The sequence below is a fragment of the Eriocheir sinensis genome, chromosome 29 (genome assembly GCF_024679095.1).
Source record: "Eriocheir sinensis breed Jianghai 21 chromosome 29, ASM2467909v1, whole genome shotgun sequence".
NCBI lineage: Eukaryota > Metazoa > Arthropoda > Malacostraca > Decapoda > Varunidae > Eriocheir > Eriocheir sinensis.
Window position 1 is genome coordinate 13,203,580 of NC_066537.1, and position 6,827 is coordinate 13,210,406.

The window sequence follows — 6,827 nt, forward strand, 5'->3', positions numbered from 1 at the left end:
CCTGGGCGCCGCGACCTCACGCTGACCACTCAGCCTCTGCCGCCCTTGGCTTCGTTGCTGTTACTGTTCTTCCTTATCTTCTTGCTCTTGTATTTGTTTACTCTTCAATTTCATTGTACTTTCTCCTTTTTTTCATCTACTTACCTCTCTTTTGCGCTCCTCTTTTACTCGTTCTTCTTTTCCTTAATATATTTTTTTCATTTTTCATCATTAATATTGTTAATAATGTTATTAGTAGTAGTCTGGATTCGCCTTTTTTTTTTTATATTTGACACACACGGACAGGGACAGGGACAAAAATGATGGAAAAGACACTCCACTCCACTCACTCTCAAAGAACTTGGAATAATTTAATAATATAACAATAAAAATGAATATATGCCAAAAATTCTGCATCGCTGCAGACCCGAAGCTCCGCCGCAATACAACCAATTGAAAAAAAAGGAAAAAATGGAAAAGATATATTTGAGCTCTCTTAAAGGTGTCCAGCTCCTCCCTCCCCTCCTTCCCACGGCTCTGGTTCACACACACACACGCACTGGCACACGCACACACTTATAATCATCATTTTCCGGAGCCTTAATTACATAACCTTTGATCCTCCTTGTAATCCGCTGTCAAGGAAAAAAATATTGATAATCTTCTTTATGTGACCCGAACACACGCGGAGGAAAAAAACAAAACACCTGATTATCCTCCTCCTCCTCCTCTCTTTCCTACATAATTTCCATGCAGTTCTTCCATACTGCACAGTTCCTTTCCTGACAGTTTTGGAATGAGGGATGGGGGTGGGGGTGGGAAGGAGCTTGTCACAAACAGCTTCGTAAGGATCATCAGGTCTGCTGTTTGTTCTTTCTTTGTGTCTTTGTGCTCCTCCTCCTCCTCCTTCACCTTTGCTGCCCTGTGCCTCTGACTCGTAGATTAGAGATGGTACCAACAACAAACAGCCTAGTTAGGATCAAGAGGTCTGTTGCTGTTTGCTTTTCCTTTGTACTCTTTTGTGCTCCTCCTCCTCCTCCTCTTCCTCCTCCGCCGTTCTTCTCCTCCTCCTCTGTGAATGTCAACAGGAAAAGAATTTAATTAGTGAAAAGGCTTAGCGAAAGGACGAAAACATAATCCAAAATGAAATAAATTAAATAAACTAAAATATTTATTAGTTGTCCTCCTCTTGGCAACCTGTAATTAGATCTCACCTGTGTTACGGGTCACGTTCTTGTGTAGTACAGCTGGTCCCCCACATGGCTCGCTGCTTCTGTCTGGCCAGTGAGAGGGAGGCAGTACACCTAATGAATAAGTAAAAAAAGAGTAGCTATAAGACCTGCTAAGTGGTGGATGTTCTTGCTTGCTTCAGGCCGGTTAACATCATTCCTATTCCTATAAAGATTTACACTCGTCTCCCTGGCTGACGTGACCCATAGCAATAGTGTTTTGTGCTCACCTGTTTTCTAGTCATATTTTTAATGATTTTGCTCGTTGCTGGTTTGTTTTCATCTTAACCAGTCAATCAACCAGACAATCAATCAGTCCAGCAATCAACCAATCAATAAATCAACCAACCAACCAACCAGTCAGTTCATCAATACATTCAAAAGGTAAACCAGTCATAACAACCAAATCGTACCCAATAAATGAGAGAGAGAGAGAGAGAGAGAGAGAGAGAGAGAGAGAGAGAGAGAGAGAGAGAGAGAGAGAGAGAGAGAGAGAGAGAGAGAGAGAGAGAGAGAGAGAGAGAAAGAGAGAAAGGAAATCGGATTTAGCTCCCACACGGAAAAATAAATGTCCTACAGAAAATAAATCCCCTCGCAGTCACCGCGAATAACGAGCTGGGGAGAAGTGGAGAGGAGGGAAGGAGGGAGAGGGAACGAAGGAGGGTAATAAACAGGCGACAGGCGGAAGGAAAGAAGAGGGAAAGAGGCAGAAAGGGAATAAGTTAGGGAAGAAAGTGGAGAAGTAAGCAAGCGACGGGTGGACGAAAAGGAGGAGAAGGGGAGCGAAGAAGAGAAAAGAATGTGAAGACTTTTAGGTGAACGGAAAGGAGGAGGAAAGAGGACAAAGAAAGGGGGAAAGATATAGAGAAGGAAAATAAAGAAGCGACAAGTGGACGAAATAGAGCAGAAGAGGACAGGGATTGAGAGGAAAAGAGAGAGGGATGAAGGAGAGATATAAACAGGAGACTTGTTGAGGAAAAGGAGGAAAGAGGGAGCGAGAAAAAGAAAATAGCATGCAAATTACAGGTGAACGAAAATAAGGAAGAAAGAGAAGGAAGAAAGGGGAGGAATACGCAGGCAGAAGGTGGATGAAGGAAAGGAAGGGAGAGGTGGAGAAGGAAGGAAGGGAAGAAGGGGAGAAAAAAGCAAGCGACAGGTAGAGAAAGTGTAGGAAAAGAGAAAGTCAAAGAATGGAAGAAGTTTACAGATGAATGATGAAGAAAAAAAGCACATTAAGGAAAAGAATATGCACTCTACAGGTGGACGACGAGAAGGAGGAAAGAGCAGAAAGGGGAGAAGGAAAGAGAGAGGAAAGGAAGGTAAGAATAAGTACAAGTGGTGGAGGAAAAGAAATATGAAAGACAGAAAAAGTATTGAAAGAATAAGAAAAAAAAGGTAAAGAAATAAGGAGGCGACATGTGAACGAAAGGATGGAGGGAAGAGAGGAATGTAAAATAAGTAGAGAAGGAAGGACGGGAAGAAACAGAAGAGTGGTGGAGAGAAAAGGAAAAGAAAGGGAAAACAGGGCAGAAAAGGTAGGGAAAATGTAAAAGAGGGAGGAGGGGAAGAGTGTGAGCAATAAGCAGAAAATAGGTAGACGAAAAGGAGGTGAAAAGATGATAGAAAAGGTAGGGAAAGAAGGAAGGAAGAAAGATAAAATTATAAGAAAGCAGAGAGAGGGAAAGAGCAAGAAGCGGAGAAAAAAGCAGGCGAGAGGAGGCGGAAGAGGAGAAAAGAGGAAGCGAAAGAAGAAATACAAAATGCAGACTACAGGTGTACGAAGAGGAGGGAAGAGGCAGAGAGAGAAGGAAGGGTGTGAGAAGGAGAAAGAGGAGGAAGGGAAAAAAATAAACAAGCGACTGGTTGACGAAAGGGAGGAAGAGAGAGACGGAAGGAAGGAGAGAGAGAAACCGACAACAGGGGAACGAAAGGAAGGAAATGCAGGAGATAAGATAAAAGAGCAAGAGAAAAAAAGAAAAGAATACTCAGACTACATAGCGACGAAAAAAAAGGAGGAAAAGTGACAGAAAGGGAGAGAGAAAAGGAAGGGAAGAAATAAGTATACAAATGGTGCAAAAATAGAAGGAAATGGGACAGAAAGAGAAGGGAAATACGAAACGAAGGAAGGAAATTAACAAGCAGAAACGAAGGAAGGAAATTAACAAGCAGACTGCAGATGGTTGAAAAGGGGGAGGCAATAGAACAGAGAAAGTAGGGAGTGAGAGGAAAGAGAGAGAAGGAAGGGAGGAAGAGAATATGCAGATGACAAGCGTACCGAAAGAGGAAGGAGAGATAAGGCAGAAAGTGTACGGAGGAATAACGAAAGGGAAGAGAGAAAGGAAAAAGCAGACGATGGGGGAAAAAGATGAAGATAGCAGAAAGAAAAACAGTAGAAATAGGAGAGGAATGAATGAAAGATAAACAAACGACAAGAAAGAAAAGTGGGCAGAAATGGGAAAAAAAGAAAAAAGTGAAGAAAGAAGCAAACGATGGAGGGTGAAGAGAAAGAAAAGATGTCAATACAGATTGTATGACTGGGCGGATAAATGGCAGATGGAGTTCAATGTAGGGAAGTGCAATATTCTGAGTGTAGGTAGGAACAACCCCTCACATAACTATTGCTTAAATGACACTCTCCTAAGTAGGTCTGGGTGCGAGAGGGATTTAGGGGTCTTACTGAGCTCTGATCTCCGTCCAAGGAAAAAAAAGTAGACAATTTAAGAGATTAGGCCTAAGAAGAAAACAATTGTAACAAAGGAAAAAGACGAAAGGGAAGGCGAGGAGCGACGAGAGACGAAACGGATAGGAAAGCTAAGTAGGCCAAAGTAGGTCGAGAAAGAGAAGGAAAGAGGAGTGGAGGGGAACGTGAGATGGAAGGAACGGAAGGAGGAGGACAATATACTAAAATTAGGATAGAAAGGCGAGCATTAGAAAGGAGGGAGAAAATATGAACCGAAGATGGAATAGTCATAATAAAAAATATGGACAAAGAAAATAGGGAAAAAAAGTAGAGAAAGGAGGAAAGGATAGCCAAGGTAGACGATAAAGGAGTAATAAAGGGGAAGATAAAATTAGCCAGTAGAAAAGGGATAAGAATGAGAAAGAAAAGAAAGGAAAAAAGGGAAAGAAAGGAGAATAAGTAGACGGAAGGAGAACAAGTGAAGGGTAAAGGTGGATGGAGGGAAGGAAAGGAACAGAAGAAACAAGAATGAACAGGGAGGTTATGAAGAGAGGGAAGTGCAGTGAGGCAAACTAAAAGGAAGAAGAAACAAGGGAGAGAGACACAATGAGGAAGGGATTGTTAGCAGGTACAAAAAATAAGGTAAAGAAAATAAATAACGCAAAAATAGAAACAAGACGAAGGAAGGAGGAAAGCAGGCAGGATAAAAAAGAACAAAACCTTAGAAAAAGTTTTAAAAATGGAAATGAAAACAGGAGAAAGATGAAACAGGGAAAGAAGATGGAGAGAAGGAAACAGGAGACAGTTGAAAGGGAAAAAGGGATACGGAAAACGGAAAGGGAAAAAGATACGGAAAACGGGAATGATAAAAGAAAACAAACGGAAACTGAAGAAAGATAAAATACGGAAAGACGATGAAGGACGAAGGGAAAAACAGGAAAATCAAGGGAAAGGGAAACAGGAAGAAGCAAAAGAGAAAGCGAAAGAGGAAGAGGAGGAACACAGCAAACGAATACATGCTGAAAGAAAGGGCGAGAGAGCAAAGGGGTGGAAAGAGGAAGAGGAAGGGAAAGAGGAGGGGAAAACCTTAGCAGACTTTGGAATATATGAATACCCAAATCAGTCCCTTACCTCCACCTGCATGCTAATTACCTTGGGGGCGCCGGGTAGGTAGGCAGGCGGATTGGGAGGCGTATGGGTAAGGGATGGTAGGCAGGGCGGAAAGGAAAGGAAGGAGGTGGAAAGGTAGATAATAGGGAGGTTGATAGGTAGGTTTGTGTGTGTTTGGTAGGAAGGCAGAGGTAGGTAGGTTGGAATATAGGTAAATGGGTAGTTAGGTCAGTAGGTAGGTAAGAATGAATGAATAAAGGAAGGAAGGAAGAAAAAAGAGGAAGGAAGGAATTAAGGAAGAAAAAGGAGAGGAAGGAAGAAAAAGAAAGAAAGGTAGAGTGTTAGGAAAGAAGGTATGTAGGCAGATGAATAGGAATGAATGAAAGAATGAAAAATGGAAGGAAATAAATAATGAAAGAAGAAAAAGAAAAAGAAACGTAGAAAGGGAGATGGGCAAGTAGACAGGAAGTTTGGTAGATGGCTAGGCATAAGTAGATAGAAAGGAAGAAAGGAAAGAAGGAAAGTTGTAGGTAAAAAGGAAGGAAAGAAAGGAAGGCAGGATAGAAGGGATGCAGGTAAGGACGAAAAAATAGGGAGGTAGACAAGTAAGGAAACTGACATATAATTAAGAAAAGGAAGAAAGGAAAGTAGGGAGATAGAAACGAAGAAAAAAATGGAAAAGAGGCAGGTACAGAGGCTTATATATAGGTAAGTAAAAGACGAGACGAAAGTACGGAGGAAGAAACTAAAAAAAAAGGAAAGATAGGCAGGTACAGAGGCATATATATAGTGTTAAGTCACCAAAAGAAGGGGTGACAGCTTTTAGTGAAATAACAACTCTAAAGTAAAACCGTTAAATTAAAGACATAATTATACTTAAATTACACTTAATTTTACACAGATCAAAGAATATCCCCAGGTATGATCAGTAATTACCCTTTGTGACAGGGTGAGATGAATAACAGAAACAATGAAACAATAGGTGATGTATCCTCCTCGGTATATCCGTCCCTGTACCTTACCGCCAATGAGGTGATGTCGCTGTATGATATAAATCCAGTGAGAGGTAGACACCTTAACACCCGATGAGGCTAGACTGCTTCCCACTGGCAGGCCGGGTGCTTATATAGCTTCTGATGAAGCCCGGCTTGCTTCGCTCGAGGTGTCGAGGTCTGATGGTTGGGGCTCGTTATTAGGATGAAGGTGATGGTTTGTTAAGTGGAACGAGCACCCGGGAACGACCCTCGAGCGTACGCCTTGAAGGGTCGTTACAATAGGTAAGTAAAAGACGAGAGAAAAGTACGGAGGTAGAAACGCAGAAAAAACGAGGAAAAGATAGACAGGCACTGAGGCTTATGTATTGGTAAGTAAAAGACGAGAGGAAAGTACGGAGGTAGAAACGCAGAAAAAAAGGAAAAGATAGGTAGGTACAGAGGCTAATATATAGGTAAGTAAAGGACGAAAGGAGCAGTAAATAGCGGGCTTTTTTTTTCATTATTGTCTTTTTTTTCCCCCTTGCACTGTCTCCTCTGCTGTAAAAAAAAGGGAGGTACAAACGAAGAAAAAAAAAGGAAAAGATAGGCAGGTACAGTCTTATTTATAGGTAAGTAAAAGACGAGAGGAAATTAGGGAGACAGAAACGAAGAAAAAAGGAAAATGGTAAGACAGGTGACCAGGGTTATGTAATAGGTAAGCAAGAGAGTGGTGGCGAGGCCTATGAGGGAACCAACACCCGTGGAAGGAAGGAGAATATTTATACGGAAACTTGTCGCTGGCTGAGAGCTGAAAAACGTGTCGGCGGTCCAAAGTCACGCCTCGAGGACTAGCGA

At 41.9% G+C, this 6,827-nt stretch overlaps 1 long non-coding RNA gene across 1 annotated transcript; it reads right to left on the minus strand.

Moving 5' to 3' along the window:
* Positions 1–260: 260 nt before the first annotated feature.
* On the minus strand, positions 261–6,083 carry LOC127005302 (uncharacterized). Its single transcript, XR_007758421.1, has 3 exons — positions 6,021–6,083; positions 1,194–1,283; positions 261–1,051 (listed from the first exon to the last, which is right to left on the minus strand). It is a non-coding gene; the product is annotated as an uncharacterized LOC127005302 (long non-coding RNA).
* Between the last annotated feature and the right edge of the window lie 744 nt (positions 6,084–6,827).